Genomic DNA, 19,257 nt, shown 5'->3' on the forward strand with positions numbered 1-19,257 from the left:
CCCTAGATTTTATTATCCGTTAGATAACCACCTAGGTAGAAGTCATGACCCTAGTCTCTTTAACTATTTGAAAATCAAAAACAAAAATATTGTCCTTATTGCAATCTTTAGAGTAAAAGTTAGAAGTAGAAGTCAAACTCAAAACTTGTGGAAGAGTAATTAGACTCAAAGCCCGCATTTAGCTTAGATATAAACCTAATTCCAATTATTAACTCTCTGTGGGTTCAATCCCGACCTAGTTGGGTTAAAACTGCATCGACCACTGTTGCTCCCTAACGCACACGCAAGTATACGTGGTCGACAAGTAATATAGGATTGTATGTCCAGATAACGTACCCATAGGGACTTGTGATTAACTATAAACTAAATTAAACCAAACAATTAATTTATTCAAGCGAATCCTAACATATTAATATTAAACTAAAATTAACCTAAAGTAACAAATTAAGAGATTAAATAAAACAACGACAAACTTAAAGTCGAATTCAATGTGAGTGAATATTCTAGAGCTATGGATTAGCTAACAATCCTGTTGAGTTTTTTACTTAAATCATCTAATTAATTTATCTAGTTTATTGGTTGACAGGGTTAATATTGCTCGTAGCCTTCTCCTGAAGTACAACTTGCCTATTCAAGCTAACCTAACACCTACATTTCTATGGAATTAGAATTAACAAAAACACATTAATAATTCCGGTACAATAAACAAGCACGACGATTAGGTATATTCCTATACTAACCGCAAATCCGCCCCCTTTCAGAGTTAAGATCTTGCTCTACTCAATCTTATATGCATTCTAGAGTTCCCTCTCCCGAGTTCAATCCTAGATTCATAGATAGTATTCAATTGCTGATCAAGCAATCAAATAATTAAGCGCAATATTGAATAAATAAACCAATATGATAAAATAATAAGAACAATTCAAGCTTCAAACTACAACGTTCATGTAGTACCCAAAACTCTAGAACTAATAAACTATGAAACTAAGAGAAGAAAAGAGAAGAAAAACTAGTTAGAAGCCTCCTCCAAAGCGTGGTGTGTGTTCCCCCACGTCTCCTTTCCAAAATAGTCTCCCTAGGTCTAAGATGTGTTCCTAGGTCTAAGATGTGTCCCTTAGGTCTAAAGTGTGTCAAAAGTCCTCAGAATAGCATTTTTATATGTCTTTATACCAAGTAGGGTTGGGCCCAGATGAAACACCCTTTTCTGCGTGAAATAGGACTCTGACTCTGTAAAATTTGTACAGGTGCGCCGCAAGATGGAAATTATCAGCAGCCTTGCATTTTCTTGTCAAGCCAGTTTTTACACTGTTGCGCCGCATGCTGCGGCGCCCCATGCGGCATGTTATTGAGAATTTGTAAATATGCAAAACATAAAAGTTGTATCCCTTTCAAATAGCTTTCCAATGATATATGGTGGAGTCCAAACGGAGTTTTGAGTGAAATGTTATGTGTATTTACTAGACAATGTGTCATATGCCCGCTGGATTCTTCGTTTCATTCTTGACTATCATCCGTTGATCCTCGAACACGATACCGACTTAATTCCTTAGGATTTTACTCAAACTTCAAAGCTCCATATCACTTGAATTCATTCCATAATGCCTACATAGATCGGAATCACTCCTACAAGGTATAAAATACATATTTAGTGCAAAACACTAGCGATTAAAGCTCAAACTCAATTAAAGTGCAGTAAATTAGAGTGTAATAAGCGACTAAAATATATAATTATAGCCTATCATCAATACCCCACACGTAAACTATTGCTCGTCCTCGAGCAATCAAACTACACTTTATATAGACACGACATCTTTAAATAGCTCTCCTAACTCATCACACCAAGAATATTTAAAATAGACTAAGCACAAGAGTGTAACATCTTCATCTCAAGATTTGACTCACAAGTACCACGCATTATTCGCAACTCACCCACTTACTCTAACATAGAGGTCACTGAAATTACCTTTCCTTCATGAATCAAGTGCCCTCACCCAACAAAAGAGAGTAGTTACACACAATAAAATTTAAGAATAATCAGGAACTCAAGATAGAAAGAATTCACTCACTCTCAGAAATAACATTCATATGCCACAAAAGATGTACCATAGGCTTGCCCGTAGTGTACTACTCTACTAATCGAGCTCATTCAGTCTAGGATCAAGTAGGACTTTATTTCGTTGTAATGTAGGCTACATGTCGGATATGATACATTTGGATATAAGAGTGAACACCTCTCTAAGTACTTTAATAAATAAACTTTAACATTGAAAACCCCACTTATGTCAAACCAAAACTCCACCTTCACATCAATATATATTACCCCATACTTCTTTAAGCACCATTGCATCAAGAGCCACCACTTATCAAGGAATATTTTTCACAGCAATACAACTATTTATTTTCTTTCTTTTCTTTTTTCCTTTTCAAGTGACTCTTACTTTTTTTTTTCAAAACATTGCACCTTTCTCCTTATTTCATTAGTTCCACTCAAAAGTCAAACCAACCACCCCCACACTTTAACTTTTACAAAGTTCATAACAATTCAAGTGCTTATGAGAGGTGAAAAGGTTCAAATAGATGGTTAATTCAAACAAATGAGTGAGGCTTGTAATATGGTTGCCAAAGAAACAGGATTACATGCTCAAAGGGGGTAACTATAATACATAACAATTAGGGGGTAAATTATATATATGGCTCAACAAAGAAACGCCTATAACACTTCAAAGACTGAACAAAACTACTATTTCGCTTTGCAAACACACAGGGCAAGTTCTAGACATCAAATGCAATGCATAGAATAACGCAAAACCTTACACACACATGGAACATAACTCATTCAGGATTGGACTCGTCAAGACACTCTAGTCAAAGAAGTTAAGCAAAGTTTAGATCATACAATTTAAGATACTTATACAAGGATCAAAAATTGAGCCTAAGCGTCACAACCAAAGTATTCACTATTCTCAAGGCATGACAAAGTTAAAAGATATTGCTTTAATTCAAAACATAGCACAAATTTTCCTAGTTCTAAAAAATAAAACTAATTACACCCAGTTCAAACAAAACCCTTGGAAAAGAACAACGACACAAAAAAACAAGGGGGAATTACTACACTACCTACCAAGAAAATCTTTTTATCCTTTTTTTTAGACTTAAATCCCTCAAGAAAACTGTCTAGGAGATCCATTGTCAGGAAAAGTCCAATTATTTTCCCGTTTTTTCTAAAAAAAAAATTATTCAATTAAACTAGCACAAATAAAATAGCATAGAAAGTCACTCAGACAATCTCCTCACCCCACACTTAAAATTGTGCAATGTCCTCAATGTACACTATAAATAACAAGAGGGTAAAAGAGACTCCCTGATAGGCCAAAGGCCGAAGAATTAGTAGCTCACGGGATACTCAGACTTCTCCCAAGTATGATCCTTTATGCGGGTACCTGACACTTAGTTTCAAACACCTGCTCGCTTTTGCACATGCCTATTGGCTATGCCTCCTGCTTCTACTCCTACAAAACATAAAACTAACACTACAAAAAAACACACTAAAATAAAAAAATAAAAAAAAAAGAAAAAAAAAATAGAATTGGGTTGCCTCCCAACAAGCACTTGATTTAACGTCGCGGTACGACGCCATCACTTTCACCACTTTTGCTTCCACTTTGAGGATATGAATTGTGCCCCCAATTTTGCATCAATTTTTCTATCACGTTCCTGGGGCGGTGGTACACAAATAAAGGAACCAAGCAAATAATATCGCATCTTGCACTTCTTGGCTTTTAAGTGAGGGATGTCATTTTGTCTCCTCAGCATCGCAAATTTTAGAATATATGCACTTTGTTCCCCATACATTGACTCCTCCATATGCTCGAATGGATCAATTCTCATGTCACCTACCAAACACAATGTTGAAAAATGGTTTGAATGAGGTCCAATGTGCTCCAAATCTAAAATCGCTTCACTTTTGACATCCTCACTTTTGCACATTCCGTCAACCTTGGCATTATTAATAATTTGGTCAAATAGTTGAGATTCCTCTTTTTGCTCCATAAGTTGACCAGTATCCACAAAAATTAGTTGTAGTGCATCAGACGCCTCAACCTTTTTATTCAGTTGAGCCTGTAGGTCATGGATATCTAAGCCAAATTGGTCTATCTCTTGCCTGAGCTCAGCTCTTTTGTCTATCAGCTGTTCTGTCATATTTGAAAGACCATCACAGAGAAACTCATGAGATTTCATCAGTTGAGCTTGTTCCTCTAGCCAAGATTGGCTCACTATATCTTCTTCTTCAAAATTATTTTCTGCTGGGAACTCACTCTCTTCAGTCGCTTCCTCTGCCTCGGCTTTCATTCTCATGATTGTTGCACTAATTTTTTGTGTAGCCTTTCGATTTTCATCTTGTTGATCGGCTACTTGCCTTATCATCATATCATGTTGCTCGACTACTTGCCTCATCATGTCCAAAATACGAGTCATGCTTTCCATATCCTCCACTTTCTTGCTCCTATCAAACTCATAAACATTATTAGAAACATTATAATAAGAACTCTGAGAAGGATAATAAGAATTAGGACAGTCATCCCAATGGCCACCTTGATAACCACACACATTACACAAATTCCACTCATAAGATTGAGATGCACAATTTTGCCCTAAGTATGGTCCTCCACAATATAGACAAGGCTCACCATAATAAGAATAACCAATATTCGACCAATTATCATTCCAAGATGCCATGTCAATAAATGTAATAAAATATTAAACTAAGTTAAAAATAAAAAATAAAACTTGAATTGGGAAAAAGTAAAAATCCAATTTTAATTTCTAAGTCCCCGGCAATGGCGCCAAAAACTTGTTGCTCCCTAACGCACACGCAAGTATATGTAGTCGACAAGTAATATAGGATTGTAAGTCCAGATATCGTACTCACAGGGACTTGTGATTAACTATCAACTAAATTAAACCAAATAATTAATCTATTCAAGCGAATCATAATGTATTAATATTTAACTAAAATTAATCTAAAGTAACAAATTAAGAGATTAAAGAAAACAACGACAAACTTAAAGCCGAATTCAATGTGAGTGAATATTCTAGAGCTATGGGTTAGCTAACAATCCCGTTGATTTTTTCACTTAAATCGTCTAATTAATTTACCTAATTTATTAGTTGACAGGGTTAATATTGCTTGTAGCCTTCTCCCGAAATACAACTCGCCTATTCAAGCTAACCTAACGCCAATATTCCTATGGAATTAGATTTAACAAGAACGCATTAATAATTCCTATATAATAACCAAGCAAGGCGATTAGGTATATTCCTATCCTAACCGCAAATCCGCCCCACTTCAGAGTTAAGATCCTAGTCTACTCAATCTTATATGCAATCTAGAATTCTCTCTCCCGAGCTCAATCCTAGATTCGTAGATAGTATTCAATTGGTGATCAAGCAATCAAATAATTAAGCGCAAGATTGAATAAATAAAACAATATGATAAAATAATAAGAACAATTCAAGCTTCAAACTACAATGTTCATGTAGCACCCAAAACTCTAGAACTAATAAACTATGAAACTAAGAGAAGAAAAGAGAAGAAAAACTAGTTAGAAGCCTCCTCCAGAGCGTGGTGTGTGTTCCCCCATGTCTCCTCTCCAAAATAGTCTCCCTAGGTCTAAGATGTGTTCCTAGGTCTAATATGTGTCCCTTAGGTCTAAAGTGTGTCAAAAGTCCTCAAAATAGCGTTTTTATATGAATTTATACCAAGTAGGATTGGGCCCGGACGAAACACCCTTTCCTACGAGAAATAGGCCCTGGCTCTGTAAAATTTGTACAGGTGCGTTGCACCCTATGATGCACCTTGCGGCGCGCTAATGGAGATTATCAGCAGCCTTGCATTTTTCTTGTTAGGCTAGTTTTTACACTACTGCGACGCATCTTGCGGCGCGTTAGTGGGAATTTGCAAAAATGCAAAACATAAAAGTTGTACTCCTTTCAAATAGCTTTCCAATAATATATTGTGGAGTCCAAACGGAGTTCTGAGTGAAATGTTATGTGTATTTTACTAGACAATGCGTCGTATGCCCACTCGATTCTTCGTTTCGTTCTTAACTATCATCCGTTGATCCCCGAACATGATGCCGGCTTAATTCCTTGGGCTTTTACTCAAACTTCAAAGCTCTAGATCACTTGAATTCATTCCATAATGTCTACATAGATCGAAATCACTCCTACAAGGCTTAAAATATATATTTAGTGCAAAACACTAGCGATTAAAGCTCAAACTCAATTAAACTGCAGTAAATTAGAGTGTAATAAGCGACTAAGATGTGTCCCTAGGTCTAAGATGTGTTCCTAGGTCTAAGATGTGTCCCTTAGATCTAAAGTATGTCAAAAGTCCTCAAAATAGAATTTTTATATGTATTTATACCAAGTAGGGTAGGGCCTAGACGAAACACCCTTTTCTACGTGAAATAGGACTTTGGCTCTGTAAAATTTGTACAGGTGCACCACACCCTACGCTGCACCTTGCGGTGCGCTAATGGAGATTATCAGCAGCCTTAGATTTTTCTTGTCAGACCTGTTTTTACACTACTGCGCCGCACCCTGTGGCTCCCCATGCGGCGCGTTAGTGAGAATTTGCAAAAATGCAAAACATAAAAGCTGTACCCCTTTCAAATAACTTTCCAATGATATATTGTGGAGTCCAAATGGAGTTTTGAGTGAAACGTTATGTGTATTTTACTAGACAATGTGACGTATGCCTGCTCGATTCTTCGTTTCGTTCTTAACTATCATCCGCTGATCCACGAACACAATCCCGGCTTAATTCCTTGGGATTTTACTCAAATTTCAAAGCTCAAAATCACTTGAATTCATTCCCTAATGCCTACAAAGATCGAAATCACTCCTACAAGGTATAAAATACATATTTAGTGCAAAACACTAGCGATTAAAGCTCAAACTCAATTAAACTGCAGTAAATTAGAGTGTAATAAACGACTAAGATGTGTCCCTAGGTCTAATATGTGTTCCAAGGTCTAAGATATGTCCCTTAGGTCCAAAGTGTGTCAAAAGTCCTCAAAATAGTATTTTTATATGTATTTATACCAAGTAGGGTTGGGCCTAGACAAAACACCCTTTCCTGCGTGAAATAAGACTCTGGCTCTGTAAAATTTGTATAGGAGTGCAGCACCCTACGCCGCACCTTGCGGCGCGCTAATGGAGATTATCATCAGCCTTGCATTTTTCTTGTCTGACTAGTTTTTACACTGTTGTGCCGCAACCTGCGGTGCCCCATGCAGCGCGTTAGTGAGAATTTGCAAATATACAAAACATAAAAGTTGTAGCCCTTTCAAATAGCTTTCCAATGATATATTGTGGAGTCCAAACGGAGTTCTGAGTGAAACATTATGTGTATTTTACTAGACAATTCGTCGTATGCCCGCTCGATTTTTTGTTTCGTTCTTAACTATCATCTGTTGATCCACGAACACGATCCTGGCATAATTCCTTGGGGTTTTACTCAAATTTCAAAGCTCAAGATCACTTAGATTCATTCCATAACGCCTGCATAGATCGGAATCACTCCTACAAGGCATAAAATATATATTTAGTGCAAATAGTAGCGATTAAAGCTCAAACTCAATTAAAGTATAGTAAATTAGAGTGTAATAAGCGACTAAACTACATAATTATAGCCTATCATCAACCACCCTCTCTACTCAATAGTAATTTTGGCTTGGACCCGATCAATATACTTGTCATGGAAGTACTTCAGCTTCTCCTTGTAAAGGTTTGAACTTGTGTAGGCATGATACCGGAATTCATCAAGCTCATTCAAATGTGACACCCTTAGGTTTGTTGCGACATCCCACTCAAGGTTCAACTTTTTCAAAACCCACATGGCCTTATGCTCAAGTTCTACCAGAAGAGGGCACACCTTCCCAAACACTAATCGATATGGAGACATCCCAATCGACGTCTTGTAGGCCGTCCTATAAGCCCAAAGAGCATCATCAAGTTTTCTTGACCAATTCGTTCAGTTGGCATTCACAGTCTTTGACAAAATACACTTGATATCCCAGTTAGAGACTTCAACTTGTCTGCTTGGTTGAGGATGGTAGGTGTGGAGATTTTATGAGTGACACCATCCCTGGTGAGTAAGGTATCAAAATCCCGGTTGCAAAAGTGCGAACCCCCATCACCAATAAAGGCCGCAGAGTACCAAACCTTGTGAAAATGTTATTTTTCAATAAAGTAACCACACTTCAAGCTTCATTATTGAGTAAATTCACGACTTCAACCCATTTCGACACATACTCCACAGCTACCAAAATGTAAATGTTCCCACAAGACCTCATGAACGGTCCTATGAAATCAATACCCCAAACATTAAAGATATCAATCTATAAAATAGTGGCAAGGGGCATTGATCGAGGCAAACCCTACATCACTACAAAATGGAAAGAGTGGTCGAAGCAGCTTTTATCTGAGATGGTCGGGATCGAATCCACAGGGAGCTAGAATTGGTTGGGATTTGGATTCCCATCTAAATCAGCAATGCGTAGCGTTTTTAATTGCACTTCCAATCATAGTTGTTCTTTTGATTACTTCTATTTTTATGCTAACAAGATGCTAAAATAAGCTAAGAGTAAAATGCTTGAAAGGTTTTTTAAATGGTTAAAGAGGCACTAGGGAAGTGACTTTCTCCTAGGTGAATATTTGACGGGTTCTCAAATCTAAGGCAAGGTTGTTATGTTGGGAATTACGATATAACCAATGCACGAAACTTCTCACTCTATACCTCTCAGTAGTTTGAGTGATTTTGCCCTAATTGACTTTCTCAAGACCAATTGGGTATTAAAATTGTGCAAGCAATTTAGGTTCAAGTCAGGTATTACTATATCTAGGTTTAACCCTTTAATTGGGGCTATCAATCTCTTGAATACACCCCAATTACTTGTTGGACTAATTTTCCTAGACTCAAGCTCTCTTTCTCAAGAAGAGCCCAAGTCAAATAGGCACAAATTAGTGTTTGCAACCACTAATTCAACATGGAAAACACAAATTAGTCCAAATATCAAACATCCATAAACATTCAAGCCCTAAAACTCAAGACCCATCAAATACTCACACTAGGGTTGAGCCACACCCCTAGCTAATGGATCTAGCTACTCATAATAATGGAAGAAAACTGTGAAAAGAAAGTATTTATACTAAGCCGAATTTTCTGGACAAAAATACCCCTAATGAGGTGCGGTCTGCATAAAATGCACCGCGGACCACGATGAGGCTTTTTGGCTTGATTATACATTCTCTGAATCTGACCACCGCGGGACACACAAAATGCACCGTGGCCATGGTGGCTTGATTGCGGTCCGCATAAAATGCTCTGCGGACCACATTGGCTTCAATTGTCCAAACTTCCAACTCTCTGAACCTCCCTCTTTGCGGATCACATAAAATGGATTGCAGACGCAAGAAAACCTCCGCGGACTGCACTACTTTAAGCTCCAAATTTACACCTCTCTGAATCTCCTCACCACGGACCGCACTAAATGGATTACGACCGTGGTGTGTCTGTTGCAGCAGTGCTTTTACTTGTTCTTGGTACTTGTGCATGTTTCACTCCTTTTTGAACTGGTTTTAACTAATTGTCACATTTTAACCAAACCCTGCAAACAAGTACAACATGTAAGCCTTTGGGACTATTTTGTATACATTTTTAATCAAAACTCAAGTGAAAAAGAGTGTAAAATGAACTAGAATCCCTAGTTATCAACTCCCCCAAACTTAAGTTTTTGCTTGTCCTCAAGCAAACCAAATAAGTCTCACCTCCTTAAGAGTAAAACCAACAAAATTCAGCTGACCTAAAGTGAGTGACCTCATCTAGCATCAATTGGGACTAACAATTGCCCTCAACTCAAATGAATCATTAACAACATTCAATCTTTTAAGCACCATGGTTTTAGTGCGACACAAGAGCATCAAGAATTGACTCAACCCATCAAGGAAACTCTTTCTAAAACTTTAGTCATTGTGGAACAAACTCATACATCCTCAACTCTCTCTAAGCAAACCTCACTTTCAAATTGTAACAAACAGAACGAGGATAGTGGAAACACTCTCATCTCTCTCAAAGAAAGGTCACAAGTTCGGCTCTAAGTACCATAAGTTTGCCCCTTATGTGAGTCACCACTAATGTAAGCTTCATTCAACTCAAGATCATATAGGGCTTTTTTGGAGTTATAGTGAAGGCTTTTGGTTTAGGTTAGGAAATATTTGGTCTAGGTAGGTTCCATCTTCCCTGAAGCACTTCATTTGCTTTATTTTGGCACACATTCTCTTCATTTTTTCAGTCATTTACTTCTTTCTTAGGGGTTAGAGAGACACTGTCACTCTTTCTTGTTCATTTCAAACCTTTTTTTCCTTTTAGGCTTTCCATGCCTTTCATCACTTTACTTTTATTCAATCCCTTAATTTCTTCTATATTGCTCATTCTTTTTGACTTTTTGATTTTCGTTCTTTTTTATTGCCTTTTCTTTTATTCATTTCTTTACCACTTTGTTGCATTCCTCGTCTCTTTACCCAAACTTATGTTTTTGCCATGTGCTAAGGAAATATTGGGTGCCAAGAGAGGGTCTTTTCAAAATGGGTAAATGCTTGTATCATGGTTTTTGAAGGAAAAAGGGCTATGGCTCAAAGGGGTTGACTAGGGACATTATCATTGGTAGGCTATGGATGTTTTCAAGATATCATTTGGATGAAGGAGAGCCTATAATCACTTCTCAAGTCAAACTACACATAGGATTTCGCCTAGACAAACATTCAGGGCAAGTTCTAGACTAATGGCACGGGACTTGGACTTGCAGTTTAAATTCTCACCACACAAGCTATAGGATTGCTAAAAAGACAGAGTCGGGGGCCCACAAAAACCTTAGCTAAGATCTGAGCAACACAATGGTCTCGAAAAAACCACTTGATGATTATCGGCCAACACAAGAGTCTCAAGGTCACAACTTTCACCATCCTATACACAGCAATTTGTTTTTTACCATAGGATCAAAGGCAAATGTGTTAGGCCCAAGTGAAGCTTTGCTTGAGGCAACACTACTCACTAGCTACAATTTACACAAAAAGAAAAAGAAAACAGACTCAAACTCTTAAGAAGGTTGTCATGCCATCCATCATCGGGAAGAGTCACCCGGTTCACACAAATTTCACCTTTGGAAAGAACCGTGGCATTAAGAAAACTAAAGGCTTATTGCACGCAAAACTAAAAATAAGAAGCTATCAAAATGAGATAAGAAGGTAGTAAAGAAGAAAAAAATGCGGATAGTAAAATGAATATGTACAAGAGGGGATTTAGTCGAATATACATAAGGGGGAATGAATATATACATCAGAAAGTAACTTTATATATAGACCAAAGTTGCAAAAATACGAAAATTGAACTAAAATGGTAAAATTATGTACATACCAAAAGTGAAAATCAAAGCATAAAAAGAAAGTAGTGTAATATAAACAACCCAATGTCATCAAAATAGGGCTACCCCCTCAAATGAAAGCTAACATTGTCCTCAATGCTAACTAACCAAAATAAGATCAATAAAAAATAGAGAGTAAAGAGAAAACTCCATATTGGCCCTCCGTCTGCATAGGATCATGAGCTTGGGTCCCTAGGTCCTCGGACTACTTGGGACCTTGTGACTGGGTCCATGTAACCTTTGTCTGCACTGGAAACTGGGCATGTACTGGAACCTGGGGCGGGCTAGAGGAGCCTTCTTGAGGCTCCGCCAACTCTATCACTGCATCCTCAGCACGAGGAATCACCATCTTTCTCTTGGCTGGCCTCTCCAATTCCTGCTCAGGCTGGACTACCGGGGGTCAGATCCTGCAATAATAGATCCAAGGGCAATTGATCAGCAACCTGCATTCTCTCCACCTCTACTCTCAACTCCTTCACTGACTCCTTCGAGATTAGGATTAATTAGTTAAACACATTGATTAACTACCTAGTGGGTTCATAATATGTGCATTTAGCTTAAAATGAGAAAAATCTAAAACCTTAGGTTGGTGCTGGTGAATGAGGTTCACCGCAGTCCGTGATGGTAAATATTTAGAGAGTGAAGGCATGAGGACTGCGACCGCGGTGGATTTTGTGCGGACCGCGGTGCATTACCGTGGCCGCACTACAATTCTTGCAGTCCGTGATGGCCTTTATCAGAGAGCGGGTGTCTGACCCCCACCTCAATGGGATCACAGTGGATATTGTGTCGTTCGTGGTGGTCTCTTTGCGGCCGCACTTCATTTTTTGCGGACTACGGTCTGCAATTTTGCTTTATATTGTCAACTATCTGCAATCATAATCTTCATTGTTTCATCTGGTACTATGATACAAACAATAACAAATTGAATTCCACTTGCAAGAAATGGTTAAATCACGAGGCGGTGGAGACAAACAAAAGGGAAAAGCTGAGTCCTCCCAGGTTAGGGGACAAGGAATGATCAGATTGACCCCACAAGTCAGGCAAGCAATAAAAGAAATCGGAAAATCAATAAGGGCTGCAGATAGAGCTGCTTCCCAGTCGGGAAGTGAGTATGAGCCCTCCTGGGAGGCGCCTGACTCTGACACAGTGCCGGAATATGTTCTTGACTGGCCGGAAAGGCCTAGATTGAGAGATTCACCTCCAAGCACTCCTACTACTCATGCTTCAGTTGCTATTTCTTCTGAGTCATCTGAGGGCACAACTGAGAGCGGTGACAGTGCCTCTTCCACCTCACAGATAGCTTCAACACCAGGTGAGGATCCCATAAAAGAAGAACAAGGAGGGGGTGAGCCCCAAGTAGGAGGGTGGCTAGAACCAAAAAATCGGAAGAGTGGCAAGATAGGTTTGTGAGTGAATTCGCCTACCACAAGTTCAGAGAATAGTGGCCCGAGAGGAAGTTGATACCTAAGCGAAAATTCATTACGAAGGACCTTTTGCCTCACAACCCCAATGTGCTAAGGCAGTTAAGAGAGAGAGCAGGCTGGAACTATTTTATAGGACAAGTTGAGGATGCCAATGGGCACTTATTCAAGGAGTTCTACACGAATGTTGCCCATATCAAAAAGGGCACTACAGTGAATAAGGTGCGGAACTTGACAGTGAAGTTTGATGGGAAGACAATCAATGATTATCTGGGCTTTCTGGAGGAGGATGAAACATTATACTTAGAAAAGATAGAACTAGGTGAGGATGTCCATCTGTGGTTAGCAGAGTACCTGGCACTCCCGGGCACCACCCCAGCATGGTTGACAGCATGAGTCAAAATTTTGAGAAGGACTCTAAACTTCGAAGTAAAAGGTTGGGAGACATTCGTGTGCAGCAAGTTGGATCCCACTACTCATGAGAACTCTTTGCCTATCTCTCGGGCAGTTTTGGTGACTTATATCATGGCGAGGTACCCGATCAATGTTGAGAATGTGATGTCTAGGGTAATTACACGGGTGGTCAATGAAGGAGATAGGTCATATCCCTTCCCAAATTTCCTGACTATGTACTTTGATGACTTGGAGGTGGACAAGAGGAGGTTTGATGTGAAGGTGAGGCCAAAGACATCTTTTTCCTGGTACAGCTTATAGAATGATGACAACCCTAAAGGTAAAGATCCAAAAGGCAAATCCACTGCTTCTACTGGCTAGTCTGAAGAGCTAGTAGTAGTAGTAGTAGCTCCTACTCAGCCTTCTGCAGCTACCCCAGACATGGCCCAAGGACCCTCTACTACCGCTTCCCCAGATATCCCTTCATCTTCGTCCTACCCATTGACTGCACACTGCTTGAGCCAAACCTTTGCCAGTATCAACAACTGGATGTAGGAAGCCACTTCTAAGCTGTCTGTGCTTTCTACCTTGGTGGAAGCCCAGTTTGTTCCCCCTCAGCCATAGGCCCATCAATCAGTGGAGGACACTCTCAAGGAGCCTCTGGACAACCAAAAGAAGCTCCTGGAGAACCAGTAGTTGATACGGGATGTTGTACGTACTCGCAGGAAAGTACTGAAGGAGCTAGCAAAGGAAACAAAGAAGTTGAGGAAGACTCGAGTAATCCAAAAAGAGTTTGCATGTTTCATCATTTTTCAAAAAAAGACAAAAAAAATTATTTTCTCTAAATTAGTTTTTTTTTAAATTCTTGCCCGTATACAATCTACCCGAACTACGCATACCTGATTCTCGTCTTACGGGGCGTGATACGTAGGCAACCCACATAGGGTCCGGTCTTCCTAGTAAATCTTAGGTTCTTGACTTCGCGGGGTCCTAGCCAAATTTTGCACTTCTAGCTATCTTTTGGCCAAATAAGTCATTTTGCAAAAATAGCCTCAATCATGTCTTGCATGTGTCTAACAGGGAGCGTTATTATGTTACATAGTGTTGGTTAAAGTTTTCTCATACAGGTGTGGGTCTATTTACCGGAGTTTAAGCATGACAGACACTCCGGGACCATCCAGTCAGGATTGCTCATTCAGGAGTGGATTAAAAGAAGATTTTCTTTTCTTTTTTTTTATGTTTTGAGTCTGCTTTCCTTTTTATGTCGTCTTTTACCTTCTAGTTTTGTATAGTAAGGTCGAGTTTTTTTATTATTATTGTACTTTCTATTTTGCATTTGAAAAAGTGTGTTATAAATCAAAAAATCCAAAAAAAAGAGATTTTGCGTTTTATATTTTCGTTAGAAGTCTTCCTTAGAATACTAATTCTAGGAATTAAAAAAATTCATTTGAGGAAGTTTTTCCTTTAGGCAATTAATATCTAGAACTTAAAATAAAAATTATTTTATATTTCCTTTAGTATATTAAGACTAAAAATTCAAAAAAAAATAGAATTTTCTTTTAGTACCTCTTTAAAAGTTTTCTTTAAGATATTAATTCCAAAAATCCAAAAAAAAAAAGATTTCTTTTGAGGTTCTTCTTGGCGAAATTAATGAAAAATGAATAGGAAAAAGTTTCTCTTAGTTTCACTAGATTTAGGACATTGTACATAGAAAAAAATAACATACCTTATCTTTTGAACTTCTTCTTTAGGTAATCAAAAACTGAAATCCAAAAATATTTTTTTTATCTTGTTCATTTCTCGTTTCGAAATCTTTCTTCAGGGATATAAAATGAAAATGCAAAATATTTTTCTTTGGTTTATTTTTCAGATTTTCTTCCTAAAAAAAGGGGTCAAAAAATATTTTTCTCTTCTAGGATTTTTCCTTAATAGAGTATTTGTTTTAAAAAAAAAGAGAGAAAAAACATGTCCGTTAAGCTTGAGTTTAGAATAGGTTATAGAACATTAAGTCTAGAAAATTCAAAAGGGTTTTTCTTCTTTTATTTCTCTTTTCTCATCAAAATAGTCTTTAAGGTAAAAAAAAAGAGAACGTTAGTTTGTTTACTTTATTCTCGATCTTCCCGAACTACGCAAAGATCTAATTCATGCGACGTCATGATACGTAGGCAACCTACATAGGGTTCGATAGAATTATTTTTTTCATTATTGAAAGAAATATGAAAAGAAGAAAAAAAAGAGAAAAAAGGAAAAAAAAAAGAGAAGGAAACAAAAAAAAAGGGTGAAATTAGGGAATGTGAGAAATGAGAGGAAAGAAAAGAGTGATAATTAAAAAAAAGGAAGAAAAATGAGCAAGCAAGTGCTAGAAAAGCAAAGAAAAGAGAGGATTGAGATGAACAAATTGGAATGATGCCAAGTGACCTTCGTACCCTCGAAGTCATTTTAGAACCGATAACTGCGGCTAGGTGCATTGCACATAAAGTGAGATTATCTTATGTTAAATTCCCCAACGCTAATATGATGACCTCATTTTGTTATATTCATAGCAGAAGGGTGGTTGGTTTGTGATTTTTAAAATGGTAACTCCTCTCTACAACATAAAGTCAAAAGGCAATGGCATACAACAACAGAATTGAGTTGGTTGATACCGGTGCTCGAAAGTAATTGGTTGAACAGGACATTGGGCTGGCTGATGAGGTAAGGATGTTAAGACAACACATGACGGACATGTATCAGGCTTGGATGACTGGGAAGGTACTACCCCCACCACCACCTAACTTCATAGATGATACCCTTACCCAAACTCCAGCCATAGTGCTAGATGATTCCCCATACTCTCCATCTCCACCCGCTTATCACAGCTTTCCAACCCACCCTAGTAGCTTAATCACTCATCCTCCAATTACCTCTCCCCATAATTGCCCTCCTGTCATATCCGCTATCCCCATGATCATAACTTCTCAACAATCTTCCCTTCATAGATCCGACAATGAACATCCACTCAAAGCCCATGATGCCCAATATTACCCCTCAGAGGTTTCCCACAAGGTTCTTGACTCATACAAACAGAGCCCTCAAAATTAGCCTCATGCTGAAAATGAAAAGGTCACAGGAAAAGAAGGACGAGATGAAATATCCAGGAAGCTGAAAGGTATAGAACTGACCTTAAGGAGCATGCAAGGGATGAGAAATCAGATTCATATGATCCTTGACGTTTGCTTGCCCGCGGGGTTTAAAGCGCCAAAGTTTAACTTGTATGATGGATGTAGAGACCCGATAGCCCATTTGAGGGTTTATTGTAGAGAAATGAGAAGTGTTGGCGAGAAAAATGATTTGTTGATGGCGTATTTTAGTGAGAGCTTGACTGGGGCAGCTTTGGAATGGCATAATCGTCAAGATGTCGGTAAGTGGCCTACATTGGGTGACATGGCTCAAGATTTTGTTCGACACTTTCAATACAAATTAGGCATTTACCTAGACCGCTCCTCCATATCTAAAATGGAAAAGAAGCTAGAGGAAAGCTTTAGGGAGTTTGGACTCAGATGGAGGGAGCAAGCTGCTCGAGTCAGCCCCCCGATTGGTGAAGAAGAAATGGTTGAGCTTTTCCTACAAGCTTAGGGGCCCACCTACTTCAGTCATTTGATTCCGACCTTGGGTAAACCTTTCAATGATGTGTTAAAAATGGGGGAGATGGTAGAAGAGGGAATCAAGTCAGGCAAAATTATGAGTTATTCGGCATTGAAAGATACTACAGAAGACATTCAGAACATCCCAGTAAGTTTGGGTGGAAGAAAGAGAAATAGAAAAGATGATCCGCTGGGCATTCCTGCTCAACGCTTTCAGCATCGATATCGACCCCATGGATCTCCTTGTGCACCAAATGATCCTCCCCAATGCTACTTCTCTCCACGTAACCCCCAAAGTCTTACATCACTTTCCCAGTACCATATCTACAATGCACCACCATATGCTCCATACCCACGAGGCCCGTGATGGCCCGCACCACTTACCCAAATGTCTTACCCGCCACCTCAAGCATATCAGCCACCTGCCCGCAAAAGGTTCCAACCGAGGCCAAAATACAAACTGAAAATACTGCTGAAAAAAGAAAAGGCTTTCACCCCTATTGGAGAATCATACGTCAGCGTGTTCCAAAGGTTGAGGCAATTGGACATGTTGAAGCCGCTTCAGATAAAAATGACAAACCCTCTGCCAAAGAAGTTTGATTTTTCTCAAAGGTGCGCATATTTCTCCGATGCCCCGGGTCACAGTACAGAAAAGTGTTGGCACCTAAAAAATGCGATTCAGAAGCTCATTGATGCAGGTGACATTGTCGTGCAAAATCCAAATACAGCAAACACTAGCCAAAGTCCTTCGCCTATTCGTAATGAGACGCATTTGGTGGGTAAGATTTGTTCTGAAAAGGAATATGAGAATTCTTCTGAGATCCTCGGAGGTCCACGCGTTGCAAAGCTTTCAGCGCTATCAGAGGTTGATCTTAAGAACAAGCCGGCAAAAGGAACCCAAAAGCAATATGTTAAGAACAATGTGATGAAGACTTGTGAAGGTCTTAGTATTGTTGATGCAGAACTCAGTGGCTAAGATGTTGAGCTTGGTGATGGAAAAGGTGCTCTCTTTTTTTGGTTAGCCAGGGAGGAGTCTTGGTGGTTTATTTTATTGTCATTTCTGTTGTCTGGTTTATTTCAGGGTTGTAATCCGGATATTGTCTTGTGGCTCAAACCCTTCTATCCTTTTATTATGCTTGGTTTGTTTAGTCGTAGTAACTCGTTTAGCGCTATCTAGGTTTGTTTCAGGGTTGTAATCCTAGTTTAGTGCTTGTTTTGTTGTTCAAACCCCTTCACCATTTGTCTAATGTAATTTTCTGTTTTCTGTTATTTCTAGTTATTTCTGTTTAGTTCTTTTCTCCTTTTATAGTTCTCTTTATGCTGATTCTGGTGATATGACATGCACGCATAATTCTGGGCCTGGTTTTAAAGTTAATTTAATCATGAAGCAATGAAACAATTTTGAAGATGATAGGGACATTTGAGGGAAATAAGTACAGATTTGGACATTGTAAGATTATTTGAAGCCCGAACCATGTGAAACTGGGGCAGATAATTCGGGAAGTTAATAGGGTGACAAGAATTCGTTAAAGGAGAGTGCATCCCAGACAGTTTGAAGCAAGAAACTTTGAGTTCAAGTGCATCTCAAGTTGCAAGATAAAGTCAAGAAAGTTGTCTCCGAATTGACGGAGGATATCCATTGTGAAGAGGGAATCACCCAACAAGGGTTCTGTACTTGACAAAGCACTAAACAAAATTGGAAAGCATATCACTGATATCAATGTCAAAGCTGTAAAAGAAACGTTGTGCGTGCTATTCCTTTTTCATTTAAGGTTGCATGTGGCATACTTGGTGTTCTTAGAGATTGGGAGGCCCTCTTTCAGATATCCAAACACTTATACCATTCGATACCCTTTTGAGCTTGTACTGATTTCTTGGACCTCCCCTCTTTTGGATCAAGTTAGATTCATACGAAAAAAAAAGTTTATGTCCCCATAAGTTTATTTTAAGAGGTTCATTCCAAAGGGAAAATTTCAACAAAAAAAAAAGAAGAAGAGAAAAATAGAGATAAAAAAAAAGAAAAAAGGGAAAAAGAAAGAAAGAAAAAGAAAAAGGAAAATAGTAACAAAAAGTAGCCTTGTGAACTACGTTCGACCTGATTCTTGTCACCACAAGATACGTAGGCAGCCTCACGGTTCGATTGCACCAAATAAAATATTTCATGATCCCACGAAGTCGAGAGTAGGCAGAAATTCCATCTCAAAAAGAAAAAAATCAAATTCCCTTGCTTTAGAAATTGGGGCAAAGATTTTGAATGGATTTCAAAAGTTGTAAATAAATAAACTCGTTGTCATAGTTATCTTGAGCCTTTATGATATCATTTCTTTCTAA

Source organism: Nicotiana sylvestris, chromosome 1 (genome assembly GCF_000393655.2).
Source record: "Nicotiana sylvestris chromosome 1, ASM39365v2, whole genome shotgun sequence".
In the NCBI taxonomy this organism is placed as follows: Eukaryota; Viridiplantae; Streptophyta; class Magnoliopsida; order Solanales; family Solanaceae; genus Nicotiana; species Nicotiana sylvestris.